Below are 21104 nucleotides of genomic sequence, written 5' to 3'. Positions count from 1 at the left end.
AAATTCCTTCTTTTATTTTGCAAATGACTGGAAAAAATTTCAGGGTCTTACTATGGTCTAGTTTAAGTGAGTCTCAATTTTCTTCTGTTTTGTTTGTTGTTGCAACTTTCCTCACACACAGACACACACACACACACACACACACACACACACACAAAGGTAGATATAAAAAAATCTAGACATAACAGATGCAACTTACAATTTTTTGGTAAGAAATCATAAAGTTTTAGAAAAAATCATTTATGAGTGCCAATAAAAATGATACTCAAGAAAACAGTAGGAAAAGTGATATATTAAAAGACTTTTAAAGACCTTTCACAAGAAGTTGAACCTATGGGCAAATGCACAGTATACACTATCTATTTGCTCATTTTGTCCTGTAACATTGAACATAAACTCTGAAAAAAGAAACAAGTGTGGCTCAGGGTCACTCATGTAATCTGTTTTAAGGCAGAAACAGGTGTGTTGAAAGGTTTATAGGTAAAACAAACACCACTTAGACTTCGATAAAGTAGTATTTATTATTTTCCTATAATTGCAAATTTGCCAAATGTAACTCACTATTTTTTCTTTAATATTTTAAAACGTATTTTGAAAAATTATTATATTTTCACAATCAATTCAGTACACATTCTTGAAAAACTTGTCTGAACCTAGTTTTCTCATCTGAAAAATGGAAGCAATATATACTCTTTCAGTCTGTTGTGTTAAATGAGAAACCGTATATAATACACTAACCACGGCTTCTGGCTAGATGCATACCTCCTCATCTCTTGAGTAAAGATATGACTGTTGGCCAGTCACGGTGGCTCATGCCTGTAATATCAACATTTTGGGAAGCTGAGGTGGGCGGGTCACTTGAGTAAGGAGATCAAGACCAGCTTGGCCAACATGGCAAAACCCCGTCTCTACTGAAAATAATAAAAGTAGCCATAGTGGTGGTGCATGCCTGTAGTCCCAGCTACTTGGGAGGCTGAGGCAGAAGAATCACTTGAATGGGTCGGGGAGATTACAGTGAGCCGAGATAGTGTCACTGCACTCTAGCCTTGGCAACAGAGTGAGACTCCATCTCAAAAAACAAACAAACAAACAAAAAAAACATGTAACTGTTATTCTCAGTACTTTGGGCCAGCACAGTACTGATACTCTCCTAAAATCTAACTCAAAGAAAAAAAATCACAAAGCATTGGAATTGGAGCAGAAAATAATATATTCTTGTTTGAAGTCTTGCCATATTCAGTCTGTGTGTGCTGTTAGCTGAAAGCTGGATGACACAAAATGCTGTCTTAACTTTAATGTTGTTTCTAATTTAGTTCTAGGTCATAAAATTTATAGGAAAGTCTAATTCTTAAACTTTAGCATCAGGTTTGTTATGCTTAGGTATTATGATCAGATATCTTATGTGTGCTCTATGACCTCAAGCAAAATTAAATAAATCTGTACATTGCAGTGAAGACCCCCATCAAACCAATGAAACGTATATGTATTTTTTGCAGCACTCTTTTAGGTGCTTAGAAACATGTAACCCATGTTGAAGTTCAGAGGATAGTTGGCAATGCAAAATATAACTATATGATGTGTTAATAAGAATGCAGAGGAATAGTTAAAGTGATGCATAATAAAGTAAGGAAGTAGGTTGTTTGGTTTCAATGGAAGGGGATAGTACACATGCTGAAATGACCTGGGAAAGCTTAATGATAAAGGAAGGTCTTGAGATGGATGAGGGAGATTTGTAAGGAAGAGAACGGAGAGAAATTGATTCCCAAAGAAGAAAAAGCATGACAAAAGCCCAAAGGAATTAATGAAACGAGTGACAGGGAATAGATCAGTTAATCGGTGAGGCTAGGGAAGCACATTTATGGAATACTAGTGAAAAATACAATGACAGGGTAGAATGTATCCAATAACAGAAGAATCCATTTTCTATCAAGACTTTCCTATTAGATTTGATATATTAATACCAGCAATGTCATCTCTGAATATAAACATATCTCTACTTATGCAAGGTAATTATATGTTATCACTGGGAAATTCTATGAAGTAATTATCAGTCCCTTTATTAATATTACTGCAGAATTAATTTATTCAGTTTTAGTGTATACTATGTTTATAGTTTGCTTCCCTACTCCCCCAGCCTCCAGGTATGTAATTTAAATGAAACTAAATTCCATCATAGTTCACTCACTAGCACATAGGACTACCAACCTTTGAATGGCTTTAGATTTCCATGAACCTGTATTTGTCAAAGTTCACTCCAGGCTTCAATTGGCATATGTCAAAATTACTGATTTGTATGACAACCTGCTTCCTGCTTACTATTTTTATACCATGGGTAGGGAAAAATAGAATTATCTCTTGATTTAGCTGTCAGTCAAATGACAACTGAAGCATGCTATAAATTTAAATAAAGCCCCACATTCTAGCAGGAACTAATGATTTTGTGATACTGCTATCTTTGTAGAAGAAATAAAGTGTTCTCCTATCTTATGATGAATATCACTATAATACATTAAAATATAGAATTGCATCCAGTAAAATATCCTGAAGTGTACCAAAATATGCCCCTCCAAAATATGTCACTTTGGTATAATAACTTTTTGGGCAGAAAGCAATTAGCTCTCTGACTTTCCCCTTTGTAAAAGCAATAATTAAATTTCAGTATGTAAAGGTGTCTCCCTCTAGCGTACTTGTGAGAAAACTACTCCATAGACAACTCTTAATAGCTGATGACTTATCTGCATAAGAAACCTTATTAAACAATCCTTATTTAGAATACAGTTCCTCCCCCTGCTTTCCCATAACTTACCTCCTGCACCAAGCAGCCCTAAACTTGTTTTCTTTGGCTAGTCTAAGATACACACCCCAAATTCTAATTGCCTCTTTGCATCACATTTCTTTGTGAATTTCCATGTGTATGTACATCATTAATTTTTTTTTTCTTGTTAACTTATCTGTGGTCAGTTTAATTTGTAGGGTCCCAGACACTGAACCAGGAGGGAAGAGAAAAAGTGTTTCTTCTTTCCTGTGGCTTAGGCAACCATGAATGGACAGGCAGGCATCCCACTTGCTCCAGAGGCTGTAGCTGAACTGAGATCCGACAAAGCTGATGTAGAAATTTTTGCTGGATTAGATACTGGAGTTTTGCCTGCAAAAATACAAATACAGGACTCTGTTTTTTCTTTTCCAAATTGAGATTTGCAGGAGAAAAACAATTATAAGAATTAGTTCTTTGGAATGGGATTTTGGTGAATTTTCTCTTGAATATTCATTGCTTATTGACCCTTTCACTCCCAGGGACAGCCATTGTTTTCCTGTTTGTCTCATTCTGTGTCTTGAGTGCTTGGCTTGGCTTTCCTCCTGGTTGCAGGGTACATGATGTTGGGCTTGCTGTACAGACAGTCAATCATCAGACTGGATGCCCTGAAAACTTGTAGATGGTCAGATAGAGATGCAGGTTGCACCCTCTTGCCACTGGTGTTCTACCAACCCTCTCAGAGGATTTGTCTAAATTTTTATTTCTTTTGGCTACTGTTGGGAGAAACTCCATAGCTTAAGGATTTCATTTTTGCACTCTTTGTGGATACCTCTTATGTTCCTGGCTATCTACATAATTCAATATGTTTTTCCCTCTCTTATTAAGCTTTTATTTATTTGATTCATATATCCCCACCATTAAACCAAAGAAGGTAGAGAAAAATTAACTTATCCTCCCTTACAACTATTTCAATGAAAAATAAGCCTGTAAGTTTCTTTTATTTATGTTTTTATTTGTTAATATTTTTTTTAAATAAACTTCTTTTTTCTTTTTTTTTTTTTTAATAGGGAAAGCTGGTCTTGAACTTCTGGGCTCATGCAATCCTCCTGCTTCAGCCTCCCTAAGTGTTGGGATTACACTCGGCCAAATTTTTAAAAATTTTGTTTCAGAGAGAAAAACATTACTTAGTATAAACATTTTTCTGCATTTTCTTCTAAAATATTGAATCAAAAACTTAATTTGTATCCTTTTATCACAAACAGCTTAAAAATGAAGAAATAAAACGAGAAAATAATACATTACCAGAACTTTTTCTGAGAAAGGGAATGTTTTGTGTAAAATCAAACTGCAATTTGCAGGGGATTAATTTAAGAGAGACCACATAGAAATGTTTTGAATGTATGGTCTTACAGATTTTCATATATATGTATGAATACATGTGTATACATATATATATATATAAATACATGTATATATATGAATACATATATGTATGTATACATGTGTATATATATATACACACACATACATCATCTATACACACACACACATCTATACACACACACAAACATACAGAACCTTTAAGTGTATCCTGGGTTTAAGTAATTGAAAAGGTAAACAAAGGGCAAGTGGTTTCCAAATATTACAGTTTAACCAATGCACTACCATGTGGCAGTCTCTTATTTGAGGCATCACCTGGAGTCCTTTGTCTCATGACCTTGAAAATTAAGAAGTGTGGACACCAAAGTGAGGTAGAAATGAAAGTTTAATAAGCAAAAGAAGAAAGCTCTCCACTGTGGAAAGGGGGCTTAAAAGAAGGTTGTCATCTTTACAGTTGAATGCAAACCCTTTTATCAAAAACCTGATAAGGGCTAGGCATCTCATTTGCATACAGTACAAATTTCTGGTAGCTTCACCTTGTCCTAATTTACATGTGACCCATAGCTTTAGTTACTCCATATTGCTTTGTTCCCTTTACTGCTCATGTGTCAAGGTGTATTAGTCCGTTTTCATGCTGCTCATAAAGACATACCTGAGACTGGACAATTTACAAAAGAAACGTTTACTGGACTTACAGTTCCATGTGCCTGGGGAGGCTTCATAATCATGACAGAGGTGAAACGTACATCTCACATGTTGGCAGACAAGAGAAGAGAACTTGTGTGGGGAACCTCCTGTTTTTAAATACATCAGATTGCATGAGACTTATTCATTAGCACAGGAAAGACCTGCCCCCATGATTTGATTACCTCCCATAAGGTCCCTCACACAACACCTGGAAATTCAAAATGAGACTTGGATGGGGACACAGCCAAACCCTATCGTACTGCCCCAGCCCCTCCCAAATCTCATGTCCTCACATTTCAAAATCAATCGTGACTTCCCAGCAGTCCTCCAAAGTCTTCACTCATTTCAGCATTAACTCAAAAGTTCACAGTCCAAAGTCTTAACTGAGACAGGGTAAGCCTATGACCCTGTAAAATCAAAAGGAAGTTAGTTACCTCGTAGATACAATGGGGGTACAGGCATTGAGTAAATACAGCTGTTTCAAATGGGAAAAACTGGCCAGAACAAAGGGACTACAGTCCCCATTCAAGTACGAATTCCAGTAAGGCAGTCAAATCATAAATCTCCAAAATGATCTCCTTTGAATCTATGTCTCACATTCAGGTCACACTGATGCAAGTGGTGGGTTCCCATGGCCTTGGGCAGCTCTGCCTCTGTGGCTTCACTGAATATAGCCCCATCCTGGCTGGTTTCTCTGGCTGGTGTTGAGTGTCTGCAGCTCTTACAGGTGCACGGACAAGCTGTCAAGGAATATAGCATTCTGGGATCTGGAGGAGGGGGGCTCACTTCTCACAGCTCCACTAGGTGGTGCCCCAGTAGGGACCCCGTGTGGATGCTCTGACCCATATTTCCCTTCTGCATGAACCTAGCAGAGTTTCTTCATGAAGGCCTTGCCACTGTAGCAAACTCTTGCCTGGACATCTGGGTGTTTCTATACATCCTGTGAAATCTAGGGGTAGGTTCCCAAACCTCAATTCTTGACTTCTGTGTACCCCCAGCTCAACATTACATGGAAAATATCAAGGCTTGGGGATCCCACCCTCTGAAGCAATAGCCTGAGCTGTTCCTTAGCCCATTTTATCCATGGCTGAAGTGGCTGGAATGCAGGGCGCCAAGTTACTAGGCTGCACATAGCACAGGGATTCTATGCCCAGCCCAAGAAATCACTTTTTCCTCCTAGGCCTCTGGGCCTGTGAGAGGAGAGGCTGCTGTGAAGACCCCTGACATGCCCTGGGGACATTTTCCCCATTGTCTTTGAGATTAACATTTGGCTCCTGGTTACGTATGCAAATTTCTGCAGCTGACTTGAATGTCTTCTCAGAAAAAGAGATTTGTTCTTTCAATCGTATCAGGCTGCAAATTTTCCAAACTGTTATGCTCTGTTTCCCATTTTAAAATTGAATGCCTTTAACAGCACCTAAGTTACCTCTTGAATGCTTTGCTGCTTAGAAACTTCTTCTGCCAGATACACTAAATCATCTCTCTCAAGTCCAAGGATTCACAAATCTCTAGGGTAGGGACAAAATGCTACTAGCCTCTTTGCTAAACCATAACAAGAGTCACTTTTGCTCCAGTTCCCAACAAGTTCCTCATCTTCATCTGAGACCACCTCAGCCTGGATTTTATATCATTATTAGCAATTTACTCAAAGCCATTAACAAGTTTCTAGGGAGTTCCAAACTTTCCCACACTTTCTTATATTCTTCTGAGACCTCCAAACAGTTCCAACCTCTGTCTCTTACACAGTTCCAAAGTCACTTCCATATTTTCGTGTATAATTTTAGCATCACTCCACTCCTGGTACCCATTTATGGTATTAGTCCATTTTCATGCTACTGAAAAAGACATACACAAGACTGGGAAATTTACAAAAGAAAGAGGAATATTTGATTTATAGTGTCACATGGCTGGGAAGGCCTCACAATTATGGCAGAAGGTAAAAGGCATGTCTCACATGGCAGCCGACAGGAGAAAAGAGGTTGTGCAGAGAACTTCCCCTTTTTAAAACCATCAGATCTTGTGAGACTTATTGACTACCCTGAGAAAAGAACAGCATGGGAAAGACGTGCCACCATGGTTCAATTATCACCCACTGGTTCCCTCCCAAACATGTTGAAATTAAAGATGGGATTAGGGTGGGGACACAGCCAAACCATATCATGGGGGATGGAACCTTTTATTGTGAGTGTGTCTGCACAAGTCACCTGTGTAGATTTTCTTATCTGTGCGGCTGTGGGCATGTCTTAGTCAAACCTCACTATGCAAGTTTACATTTATGTGACTATAGTTTGATTTTTTAGGCTATTATTTTGTTTGAAAGAATTCAGCTGAGGACCCACCCTAACTGCCTGCCTGACTGGTTTGTTTCTTTCTCCTCTCTCATTTTTCCCTGCAGGAGTGGAGACCCTAACTGCTGTTAAGGAGGTAGGTGATAATTCTTCTTGCTATGTCCTGCTGGAAAGGGGCATTGTGTGGGGAACAGCAGCTAGGGTTCCTCCTGTGACCTCTCTAAGGATCCTTGGAAGAAATGTGTTTCCATGCATGGTTTCATTTGCATCATCATTTGTAGCTTGATAGACTTTAGGCAAGAAAAAAATGAGTTATTAGAGGACATGTATAAAAATGAAACAAGGGGATAAATAATGATAGCTCAAAAATCTCAATGCTTCAGCCATACCCAGATAAATGTTTGCTATATTTATACCTCCTAAGATTTGGGTGCAAGGGACTTGGCTTTGGTTAACTTCCTTGTTTTATTTTCCCAATCAAAGAAACCTCTTGGTTGTGGGTACCCTGTATACTCTCATAATCTGGTGAGATTTGCAGAATCATTGCCCGAAACTAGAATATTGATCCAGATTTTTACACTACTTATCCCTTTTTTATATTGAGTTTCAGCCAAAGATTGCTTATTTGTTTACAGGAATAAGCAGGGTTAGTCTAAAATGTAGGTGATATAGTTTGGCTTTGCCCCACCCAAGTCACTTCTTAAAATGTAGCTCCCATAATTCCCATGAGTTGTGGGAGGGATCTAGGGAAGATAATTGAATCATGGGAGGTGGTTTTCCCCATACTGTTCTCATGGTAGTGAATAAGTCTCAGGAGATCTGATGGTATTATAACAGGAAATCCCTTTCATTTGGTTTTCATCCTCTTTCTTGTCTGCTTCCATGTTTTTGCCTTCCATCGTGAGTGTGAAGCCTTCCTAACCATGTGAAATTGTGAGTCCATTAGACCTCCTTTTTTAAATAAATTACCCAGTGTCAGGTGTGTCTTTGTTAGGATCATGAGAACAGACTAACAGAGTAGGCAAAACTTAAAAACAACTAATGAGATTAGAATTTAATGACAAGTGTATGATAAGTTTTGAATCAAATTTTTCTTTCTCCTGGCCTCAGTTTTGTTCAAAACAAATCATGATAATTGCTTTGTTAAAAATAAACTATTACTGAGTTGTTTGCAAAATAAACTTAGGCTTATACTTGACTTGATTATTTGCATAAAGTGAAGCAAAAATAGTTATTTTTGCATAGTCTTTTAAAATTATCTTTCATGAAACTCTGTTCCACATGGAATCTCAGATAGGACTTTTTAAAAGCCAAGCCCAGCCATGAGTTTGTACCCTCAAATACCTACAAATTGAGTGAATTCCTCTCTTCTTAAGGTCACAAGAATGTGTGGTTCCTGGGCCTGTTAGGTAGTGACATTGTTTACTCACCATAGATTAGAAGCCCTGTACACAGATTGTGTAGACAGGGTAGGAGGCTACATTTGCCAGTGTGCTTTTATTGGCTGTGTAAGTGAAACTTGATTCCTCAAAGAGAAGCATATCCTTCCAGTCAAAACCTTGGTAAAACAACCAGTTTCTCCAATTGTGTCATGTTACAAAAGAAAATGGATTGTTACTGCACTGGTGCAAATAACTATATTATCATTAGTTAAGAATATTCCCAAATAGTTTCCAAATTCTAGAGTAACCCAGCAGAGAGAAACAAATGCCCTCAAATTTTGTTCACAGGAGTATACCTTACTCAATTGTTAAGAGCTGTAGACAGCTTAAAAGTTTCTTTAACTCTAAAGAACAAAACAAAGAATAGCAATGTTTTAAGCAAAAAGTAAAAAATATTATTTCTGACATCTACTAGTTTAGTTCATGAGATTAACTCCTGTTTGATATTCACAGTTAAGCTCTTCATGACTCTTTTATGTTTTCTTTTATTCCCATGTCATGATTTCCAAAGTTATCAGAAACCTGCATTTGTGAGCATGTTTTTAAAGTCCTACAGTTGATTGTAAAACATCTTTTGAAGAGGATTAAAACAAGACAACAATTTTCTGTAGATGACAAAGTGTTCAGGTTAGTTACAGTCAAGAACATGATTGGCAAAGATATTTGGTTATTTCTGTGGTTTGCAGCAACTTAATATTATAATCCTTATTATGATTCACAGCATATACTCAAGGTTTAGGATTTTTAAAATCCCATACAATTTTGGAAGATATATTAAAACTATCACTAAAATATAACATAATTTTTGCAATCCCACTTACCTAAACATGTCAGAAAATTCTGTTTACCTCTCTTCTGGATGCTTCAGGACCCTCTGTAGCATATAAAAGCTAGGTTTCAGGAGAGACAATTTTGAATATGAAGTTTGATTTTGGAAAGCCTGTCAAATGTTAGAGGTTTAAAACACTTGATATTATGAAATACAATTCCCGATTACACGTAAGTTATTTATTTTGCCAAAATGATGACTCAGAAATTTTAAAACTAGGCAATAACCTTTACTCATTAAGAGAGAAGACTTCACTTCCCAAACAGTTTGTCTCCTATCTAACCTTTTCTCTCCTTGGCAGTCTACCAACAAGGCAAACAAAATATTTCACTATCTTCTCTATTACATGAAAATCTGTACAAGGGAGAGAAGCCAAATTTTACCCTTACATTGGTTTCAAAATAATCCTTTTTCCATAGACAAGGTTTACATTTTTATACCTTTTGATAATCTTTTACCAAAAACACATTTTACTGTTCTTACACATCTTGCATGTAAATTTCTTTTTAGTTCTCTTATTTACATGTTTTAATGGTAACTCTTAGCAATTTTCAACTTTACTGTGAAACCTGGTTAGTTGTTTTAATTATGTACTAGATGCAGATAAAGTCTGACTTTTCTCAGCATTGTTAGGGGCATGGTTAATTTCTTATGTCTCCAGGCCTTACCAAGCTGTAAAGCAGGCAGTGTACAACTTGAAACATTTAGCAAACCTGGTATCTAACTTACATGATTTATACCTCCTATTTACATTTTGATGACATTTGCATTTTACCAACTTAATCTTTAAAACAATTTTTATTTCTTAAAGATTAAAGTCACATAAACTAAACACATTATAGTTTTAACTTTCCTCTATAATATTTGATTTAAGTGCTTATTTTTATTTAAGGCAATCAATTAGAGCTCTTCTTACAGTCATCACACACAACACATATCGCTACACAGAAAAACAGAAGAAGATACAGCATTTATAAGATTTTTTTCTTGTCCTGTTTCCTAAGTGAATTATTGGCTTCCCAGTGGAGCCCTTTAAGAGCAGGGATAGAAAACCGTGAAGTTTCTAGGGCCTAATAAACGTGTATAGCTGTAAGACAAAACAGATTTTGAGTGGGATCTATCAGCCTGTAAATTCTGGAGTTCCATGTGGAAAATAGAGGTTTCTCCCAAAATGGAATCCATCATGCCTTTTCTATTTTTCCCAAAAAGTTTCAGGCCACCAGAAGTTATCCTGGGTACATTTAGAGTGGAAAGACCAGAGTGGGGGAAAAGTAATTCAGTCAACAGAAAAGTTCTTTTCAAGAGAAACGTGATCCACGAAGAGAAAAACATAAAGGCCTTTTAAATATACCTATAACTTGAATATACACTTTTAATCAAGCTGAGCACTCTTGAAGAAAATCCTTTGAAATATTCTGTTACCTGAGTTTAGCCAAACCAAGCAGTTAATATTTCTGGATTTTGAACTTTACAAAAGGTGACATCACAGGTGAAACCCACAACTCTCAATTAGGTTATAAGTTAACCGTGAGTATACAAGATATTTTATAAGTGGTGGTAAGCAGCTTTTTCCAAATCTAGAATCTTTAAAGGTAATTCAGAGAAAGGAAGATTTAAGAAAGGAAGTTAGAGTTGTTCAACAGCCATAAAATGTTGCTTTTAAATTCAAGTATAGAAAAAAAAACTTTAAATTGTGATATTTTTTATACATTTTATTTTAATATCTTATAAGGGAAATGTTTTTGAAAGATTAAAAAATTAAAATTTTTAAGAGTATTGTGAAATAATCTAATCACATGTGGAAATTGTGTTGCTATTTCCCCAAGCATTGTTTGTACATTTAATTGAAAATGAGTTGAATGAAACTCATAAGTAGTATAAAAATGTTTAATATTCAATTTTCTGCTGCAATAATGTTACATAACAATCTTAAATTCTTGGTAACTTTAAACAATTTTTTTTACTCCCAAATCCCCAGGTTATTTAAGGGCAGTTCTGCTTCATATTGCAGTTTGTCTGGGCTTTACTCCAGGCTGTGTGTTGGAGTTAGATCTAATCTATTGCATCCCTGCACGTCCCAGTTAGAAAGGCTAACAAATTGTCTTTGGCGAGTTCGATTGTATTTGTCATTAAAAAGTCAAAGCATTTATCCTAACACCGAATACCGACTGCTCTTTTTCTTTTATTTTTTTTTTTTAATTTTTTTTTTTTTAGATTGCGTTTCACTCTTGTTGCCCAGGCTGGAGTGCAATGGTGCAATCCTAGCTCACCGCAAAGTCCGCTTCCCAGGTTCAAGGGATTCTCCTGCATCAGCCTCCTGAATAGCTGGGATTACAGGCTTGCACAACCACGCCCAGCTAATTTGTATTTTGGGTAGAGACGGGGTTTCTTCGTGTTGATAAGGCTGGTCTTTAAGTCCCGACCTCAGTTGATCCGCCCACCTCGGCCTCCCAAAGTGCTGGGATTACAGGCCTGAGCCACTCTGCCCAGCCTAACCGATTGCTTCTATTGTTCTGTAGTCTTTTCCAAAACTGTTTTTGTATGGACTCATTTTCACTTTCTCTGACACATACATGTCCCTCATGTCCCTTTATATCTCCATCTCCAGGGTCTTCTATTTCCACGCAATCTTAATTTGTCATCATATCCTGGACTCATGAGTAATTAGTTTTTCTTCCTGAAAGTGCAGCCTTGTTGAATTGAATGTGTTCTTTAAACAGCAGCTTCGTTTCTTCAGTTAGGTATTAACTTCCAGATTTAAGTGAAAACGAGTTCCAAGTTTTATGTTTCATTGTGTGTCTAAGACTGACATCGTTTATTATTGTGGCATTTACAGCTTGCTTTCAATGTCTCCAAATTCTCTATCTGAAAAGCTGGGTACCATATCTCATGTGTGAACATATTCCTTAGAATCATGCAGTACCAGCTCTTTTCCTTCTGTATGTTATGGCTTCCGAGGTGCCTGTTACACAGCCAGGTGAAATTGCCTTTTAATCAATATAGGAACCAGTCTCTTTCCTGCTGATGCTAATGCTTTTTGTAAAAAGGCCATGCTGTATTGAAGCTCTTCTTTCACGACAAAACCACTGATGGAACTCAGCTACCTACTGATGGGTGGAAGCTCTTGGTATGCCAAAGTCTTGTTTTGTTTGCGAAGAATCTCTTTCCTTCAACAGTGATGTGCTACGTTAGTTCTCAAATCATTGCTGCCTTTTAATCCAAATTTACCACAAACATTTTCAGTTTACTTGCATACTTTCCTTTCCTGGCCTTAACTATCAATCTGTGGACTTGTCAAACAACAACAGCAGCAACAAAAAGACTGAGGTCTAGAAGCAGTATTTAGATCTCAAAATCATTTGTTGTCCTTTATCCTTTCATAAAGTTCTTTGCCTTTCTTTCTCTATGAGTTTTTTCTCCTCATGATTTCCCAATCTCTTGAGAAAAAGAAAGTTCTTGCCTCTTGCAGTCTTTCTCATTAGTTGAATTACACCATCAGTACAGCTTCTGATCATGTCGAGAATTCCACCATGAAGAAATAAAACATTTCCAATTACATGTATTAAGTTTCTTGGATTCTTATGGGCATTGAACGTAGTTCTAAGATACAACCTCATGATCTTGTCTTATTCTCAGAACAAGAAATATATTACTATATACATTACAGTGTGTGTGTATATATATACACACTACAGTTTATATACTATATATGTGTGTGTGTATATATATATACATATATATATTACATACATATATATGTGTGTGTATATATATATACATATATATACATATATATATTACAGTAAACCCTGTAGGCAAACAGGAACACCTCAGAATTCTCAGTGAATCCATCGTTAGCTGTCAGTAATTACAACACTATTAGAATTAGTTCAATAATCAAACATTGTTAGGGTGAATTCACCCCAAAAATTTATATGTTGAAATTCTAATACCTGCGGTCATAGTATTAGGAATTTGGGAGTGGAACTCTTTTTAGTGCTATTATGAATAAGATGCTTGACTAATCCAGCAAATAAGGACAGAGCCACAGGTACCCTCTTTGAACTAGGAAGTTAGCGTTCACCAGACACAAAATCTGCTTGATTTTGAATTTAGTCTTCCAAATTGTGGAAAATAAATTTCTGCTTTTGTAAGACACTCAGTTTATGGTATTTGGTTATAGTGGCCCAAACAGACTAAAACAGACACAGTATTTCCCTCCTTTTTGGACTCTCCTGGGTTGTTGCTTTAAACTTGCTTTAGTGCCTAACACTGCTCCAAACTCACTGTCCTCTAGCACACACATATAAATAATTCTGCTGGAACTGACATGTTTCACTCAGTCATCCAAATGTACTTATTATGTTGTCAAAATACTTAGCACTTGTCACAATGTTTACATGTTAAGATATGTTTTGAGGTATATGCCTTAACGCAGTACTGTGATTATTATTAATATTTAGTAGCATAACTTACCATACCTAAACTCAAAGTTTTTTCACAACGACACTGCCTTATTTGGGACTGAATGTGTGAAAGGATGAAGATCTTACATCTAGTCCAAATTGATTCCTCTGATAGTCTAGCAATAAAATCAAAGCCACAGAATTATCTACTCTATATTTACTGTCCTGTTGTAGCTGATATTCTGTGATTGGACATATTTCTAATATCTATTAACCTTAGAACAAAATGTCATATTGAAATTGAAGAGGAATATTGGAACTTTGCTAAGAAAGATTGCTTTTTAGACACAATGAGATCGAAAATGGAGCCTTTGTTCCTGGACATATAGTTTACAAAAATTGGGTGTTACTATAGGAATTCCGTACAATTCTATCTTAGACACTTGTGTTCCATCAATATCAGTCCTCTCTGTGTTTTAAATTGACTAGGATTTCTTTTTTCATCTTTGTGTTTGACAAGTATTATTTTCTGAAAATTTGCTATTCATGTTCCAACAGAGAATAGTTTTTCTTTCTTTTAACTCATTGGAAAGAATATTTAGAGTTTTTAGTGATAAATGACATGCTATAAATGAAAAGAAAACACTGACATTGTAATTGAGATATACTAACTAATTAGGAGAATATTAATTAAAAGACACTGTTTAAATATTTCTATCACAAATTGACAGCAGTACAATGCACACCACCAGCAAGGTATAATAGTAGATATGAGAGGTAAAAAGATAAATTAGGTATTGCAGTTTCTCCAGAAAACTTATCATTTAGTGGAAATGGCCAATAATTTCTTATGCCTTAGGATAATTTTACATTTGATTCTCTTGTTAATACAAAATATATAAAAATAGTAACCCAAAGTATATATTTTTTGAAATACCCACATAATCTAACGCAGTATTTTTCACTGTCTCCTTGAAGTGAATTAAATTCCTTATCATTGACAATCAAATTTAACTCCATAGATGATTCTTGTTTAAAATAGTTAAAAGCAAACGAAAAGATCAGTTTTGGTTTTCCTTTTCTTACCCCCTTTTTTTACCCTTATATTTGCCTGGGTCATTCATATAGTTTTAGAATTCAAAACAATAATTAAAAATGTAAGCATTTGCTTTTCAAAAGGTTTTTGCATCTTTCAAAAGTTAATATAGAGTTTTACAAATCTTTTAGCTAATTCACACACACAAAAAAAGCAAACATATGTAATTGAAGCAATTTTTTTTTGGTAGACTTCTTCAAACCACGGAAATTTCAGTTATGGCATGGTAGGTCTTTTGAAACATTTCTTTATGTTTGAAGATGCAGAGCAAAAGTATTTCTACTCCAACTCCCCTTTAATAAAAACAGAAAGTAACAAAAAGAGTAAAATCTATACAAAAAGAACCCCTTCATCTATGTCAAAACTATGATATTTCCAGCCCAAATAAATTATAAGAACCACTATGGAAATACTAATACAGTGAAATCTGGACAGATAGATAAAGAAAATAACCAACAAATTTTGTCCATGGCACAAACTTCTTAGAAATTTTGAGGTCTTTACCCTTAAAGACCTAATCAAATATTTAGTACTTTCAACAGTGAGCTACTGGGATATTGTGGGTTTTGAAGCTATACATAAATCTAATTTTAGAAGTCAGGAAGTGTTGTACGCAATAGCAAAGAATATGTTTGATGATCAGCTTGGCAATTGTTGAACAAACTTCATTCAGCAGTGTAAGGAAGTAATTAAACAGTTGACCTGCAATCTATTCACACTCTTTTTTGGCAAATGGCCCAGGAATAAGAGTAGAAGGAAGATGGACTGGTTTAATTTCTTTGTCAGCTGAACTTCTGGTGAAAGAGACTACTGATATGTTCTAGGATGAAGAGCCCTTATCTCTATAATACCCTTTGCAGGTTGTTCCTGGCTGAAACAATTTCACAGATTCTTTCTTCTTGATCAATTTTTCTGTTGATTCTTCATTTTATATTCTTTATTTCATTTATTTTATTCTTTAGCTCCAGAATTTTAGTTTGGGTTCTATGTTTTTCCATCTCTCTATTGAACTTTTCATTTTGTTTGTGTGTTTTTTTTTTTTTTCATTTTAGTTGAATTGCTTATTTATTCTCTTGTACCTCATAACTCTCCTTTAAAACAATTATTTGACATGAAAAATTATACAAAATACAAAAAATCTATAAATTTCATGACAAAGAATTCAAAATAATTGTTTTAAAGAATTTCTGAATTTGCAGCAAAAGTTTACTAAAGAGCAACATGAAAGCACATGAAAATATGAAACTCATTGATTAAGGTAAATATATAAAAATTACAGAACACTCAAATAGTGTAATAGTGGTGTTTAGATCTCTTTCACTGCTAGTATGACAGTTAAAATACAAAAGTAATAATAATTATAGCTACAATAATTTGTTAATAAATATACAATATTAAAAATAAATAATGTGACCTCAAATATATAAAATATGGTGGACTGAGTAAAAAAGTATAGAGTTTTGAATATAATAAAAGTTATCAGTTTAAAATAGGTTTCTGCAACTACAAGATATTGTATATAAGCTCCATGCTAATCAAAAAGTGAAAACCTATAGTGGATACCCAAAGATAAAGAGAAATCAAAGCAGGACATTACAGAAAATCATAAAATCTCAAAGAAAGGCAGCAAGGGAGAAATAAAGTAACAAGTAATATGTTAAAAAGCTAAAACACAATGAACAAAATGACAATTGTATGTTCTTACCTATCAATAATTACCTTGAAGATAAATTCAATCTATTCTATAGTCAAAAGTCAGAATGGCTGAATGGATTACAAAGGAAGACCCAACAATATGCTGCCTACAAGAGACTCATTTCAGCTTCAAGGACATATATGGTGTGAATGTAGGAGATGAGAAAATTTGATATTCCATACAAATTAAAACAAACAAAAAAAAAACATGGATAGCTATCTTTATATCAGACAAAATATACTTTAAGATAATGCTGTAAGAAGAGATAAAGATGGTCATTATATAATGATAAAGGGATGAGTTGATTAAAGGAATGAAACAATTATAAATAAATACACACTTAACATTGGAGCACCTGAAAATATAAAGCAAACAATAATATCTGGAGGGAGAGATATGCAGCAATCAATAATATTAGGGATATAGGTAACCCTATTGATACTGTTGCAATTATCAATACTCCACTTACAACAATGGATAGATCATTTAGACAGATAATCTGTAAGGAAAAAAAAATTAGACCTGATCTACACTTTAGACCAAATGGACCTAACAGATGTATGTGCACATTTCATCCATAACAGGAAAACAGGTGTTCTTCTCAAGCTAACAGGAAACATCCTCCAAAGTAGAGCATACTTTAAGTCAAAAAATGTCTTAATACATTTAAGAAGATTGAAATTGTATCAAGTGTCTTTTTTGACCACAATAGTATACAACCACAAGTCAATAACAGGAGGAAAACTGGAAAATTCAAAAATAAGTGAACATAGCACAATTCTTAACAACTAGTGGTTTAAAGAGGAAATGAAAAGGGAAATAAAAATAATCTTGATACAAAAGTGAAAACACAATACACCAAAACTTGTGGGAAGCATTAAGACAGTGCTAAGAAGAAAATTTATAATGACAAACACGTACATTCGAAAAAAGAAAGACCTCAAATAAACAATGTATCATTAAACCTCAAGGAACCAGTGAAAAAGAAGAGTGAATCAAGCCCAAAGTTAATATAAGACAGAAAATAAGAAAGATCAAAGCAAAATAAACAGAGAGTAGAAAAATAATAGAAATTGAAAGATATTCTGTGTTCAATATTCTGTATTCAATGGGATAAATCAATATTGTCAAAATGCTATTATAGAAAACAGTCTACAGATTCAATGTAATCCTTATCAAAAGTTCAACGGCATTTTTCACAGAAGCAGAAATAAATCCTTAAAATTTGTATGAAATTACAAAAGACCTTAATTGCCTAAAGTGATCTTGAGCGAGAAGAGCAAAGCAGGAGTTACCACAGTTCTTACTTTCAAGTTATATTTCAAAACTACAGTAATTAAATATACATTTATATACACATATATATGCTATATATGTGTGTATATATACACATATATAAATAGATATATATAAATATATGATGCTGGCATGAAAACAGTCACATAGAAGAATGGAACAAAATATAAACCCTAGAAATAAACCTACACCACTACGGTCAAAGAATCTTCAATAACATGCCCAAACACCTAATGGAGACAGGATAAACAGCATTGCAAAAACTGGAGGCCCACATGCAAAAGAATGACATTGGACTGTTATGCTACGCACAGGAATAAACTGAAAATTGAAAAGGAATTTAAACATAGCATCTGAAACCAAAGAATCCCTAGGAGAAAACAGAGGAAATCATACATGGCATTGACCTTGGCATGATTTTTTGGATATGAATCCCAATGTATAGGCAACAAACAAAAATAAACACATGAGACTACATCAAACTAAAAGGTTGCTGCACAGTAAAACAAAAATAAAATAAAAAGGTCACCCATGGAATGGTAGAAAATACTTGCAAACCATGTATCTGATAATGGGTTAATATTTAAAATATATCAGAAACTCATAATCAGAAAACAAATAACCTGATTAAAACCTGAGCAAGAGACCCGAATAGACTTGAGGTGGTTATATCCATTTAAAAGTTATCACTTAGAAATGGAAAAAGAGGTGAAGCACAGTGGCTCACACCTGTAATCCAGAACTTTTGGAAGCCAATGCAGGTGGATCAACATGAAGTTGAGAGTTTGAGACCAGCCTGACCACAACAGTGAGACCCTGTCTCTACTAAAAATACAAAAAAAATTGCTGGGCATGGCGGTGCGTGCCTGTGGTCCCAGCTACTTGGGAGGCTGAGGCAGGAGAACCATTTGAACCCAGAGGGGGAGATTGTAGTGAGCTGAAATTGCATCATTGCACTCTAGCCTGGGTGATGGAGTAAGATTAAAAATATATATATATTTTACATAAGAAATTTTATTTTAATTTTGTGTAAATTATAAAATAGCACAATATGGTATTTATATGCAAGGATATTTGAATATCCAAAATTTAAGAAGATGTGAGCAATTTTATGAAACTTTTCAAAGCTTAAAAAAAGGTAACTACATAAAATACCATTATATGTTGTTTATGGAAACATTAGATGAAGTAATTCACAAAAACATGCATACAAATGATCATATAAATGCGGAAGAAATTGAATGTCTTGCTATTGAAGGAAAGGATGGAGGTGTAAGAGATTGATGTTGAGTGTGGGAAGCTCTGTATATATTGTATTTTTCCTTAAAAAAATATATATTTAAACTCACATTTCTTGTTTTTCAAATGTTCACTCCAATGAAAATTCTTTTATTTTTCCTGTGTTTTTCTGACCTCATATATGCAGTGTACTATTGTTCACAAATATTAGTGATCCTCCCTGCAAATGAAATACTCCCATCCTTTGAATTTGGGAATGTCCATGTGATTTGCTTTGGCTATGAAATGTGAGCAAAAATAATGTTTTACTTTGGGGACTTCCTGATTGCTAAAGCATGTGTCAAAGTGAAGTTTTTGTGACATTACAAAGTGACTAAGAAGAGTGCCTTTGTTGATCCTAGTTGAATATGAGAAACTTGGTTATTGTAAGCTACTGAAAAATTTTAGTTGTTTTTTTTTTATTATTATTACTGCAGAGTAACCTATTCTGTCCTGATGGATACAGCCACAAATTTCCTTAAGCTCTTTGATTTTCATATTTCCATTAGGATGTAGAAAGTCAAGAGAAGAATAAGTCATAGGATCAGAGAATGCTAACAGTGAAAGAGACTATTGGAATAAATTTTTTCAAAGGTTTCCAGAATTTGGGTTCTAAGTAATCAGTTATATTTCAAAAAAAGTATTAAAATATATTTCAATATAAAAGAATAATGACATTAAACTTTGAGAAAAAACAAAACAACCCTACCACTGCTGGGCATAATGGGTCATGCTTGTAATCCCAACAACTTGGGAGGCTGAGGAGGGAGGATCACTTAAACTCAGGAGTTGGATACTGCAGTGAACGATGATTGCATCTCTGCACTCCAGCCTTGGTAACATAGGGAGACCCCAACAACAATAACAAAAAAGCTGTCATTAATACATTGTTCCTCTGTCTCTCTTCCCATCCTCCTTACCACTTAGTCTTAAATCTAATCTTATTAAACAAGATCTAAGGATAAGACAAGAAAAAGGATAGTTGTATCTATACTGAACATGTATTGACTTGTTTTTGGCATTGTTTTCTTAACAACATAGTATAACAACGTTTGATATAGCATTTGCGTTGCATTAGTTATTATAAGTAATCTGAGATGATGTAAAGGTTATATGCAAATACTACATTTTATATAAAGGACTCAAGCAGTTATTGCTTTAAGTATCCATGGGGGGTCCTGGAACCAATTCCTCATGGATATGGAGGGACAAGGAACCACTGTAGTTAAAAAAAAATCACTAAAAAAATTAAAACCTTTTGCACCACATATATGATGGTGATCCAGTTAAGTTTATTATGCCACATTTTTATCGGAAGTTTCCTATGTTAAAATATATTTAGATACACCAGTACATTGTGTTACAGTTGCCTGTAGTATTCACTACAATAACATGCTTTACCGGTTTGTAGCCTAGGAGGAATAGGCTATGCCATGCAGGTTTACGGAAGTCCATTCGATGACATTTGCACAGTGGCTTAATAACCTAAGGGCTTTCTCTTCAGAACATACTCTTGTCATTAAGCAATGCATGACTGTAGTTGGACAAAAAATAATAATAATAATGCAGGCATACCTTTGGCACTGTCCTAATTCTTACCAGCATCCATGATTGCTTAAATTTGCACTGGAAAGACTTCAAAAACAGTGATCTATTAGGACAATATATTTGCAATACATGACAAATGATAACAACGTAAGAACTCCAAACATTCAGTAAGATAAAAAATAACAATTAAAGCAAAACTAGATGGGAAAAGGAAGAAGCAAATTTCAGAACAAAACTCCAAAGGCCAAAAAAATGTGAAATGATGTTCAGCTTCATGAGTAATTGGGAAAAATCAAATCATTTTTAATCTACTAGGCAAAAATTAGACCTATGAAAATATTAATTTTTGGTATGAGTGTGGCAAAAGGATCTATAGTATATTGCTACTAGAGAGTAAAAATTG

At 34.8% G+C, this 21104-nt stretch overlaps 1 long non-coding RNA gene across 1 annotated transcript; it reads right to left on the bottom strand.

Annotated features, from left to right (window-relative positions):
* Window positions 1-1089: 1089 nt before the first annotated feature.
* LOC105489187 (uncharacterized) lies at window positions 1090-9068 on the bottom strand. The gene is made up of 3 exons (XR_011608937.1): window positions 5116-9068; window positions 4831-4929; window positions 1090-3145 (listed from the first exon to the last, which is right to left on the bottom strand). It is a non-coding gene; the product is annotated as an uncharacterized lncRNA (long non-coding RNA).
* Between the last annotated feature and the right edge of the window lie 12036 nt (window positions 9069-21104).

This window comes from Macaca nemestrina, chromosome 1 (assembly GCF_043159975.1).
Source record: "Macaca nemestrina isolate mMacNem1 chromosome 1, mMacNem.hap1, whole genome shotgun sequence".
Lineage (NCBI taxonomy): Eukaryota > Metazoa > Chordata > Mammalia > Primates > Cercopithecidae > Macaca > Macaca nemestrina.
The sequence above is the reverse complement of the archived record's forward strand: the minus strand, read 5'-3'. Positions and strand labels throughout refer to the sequence as shown.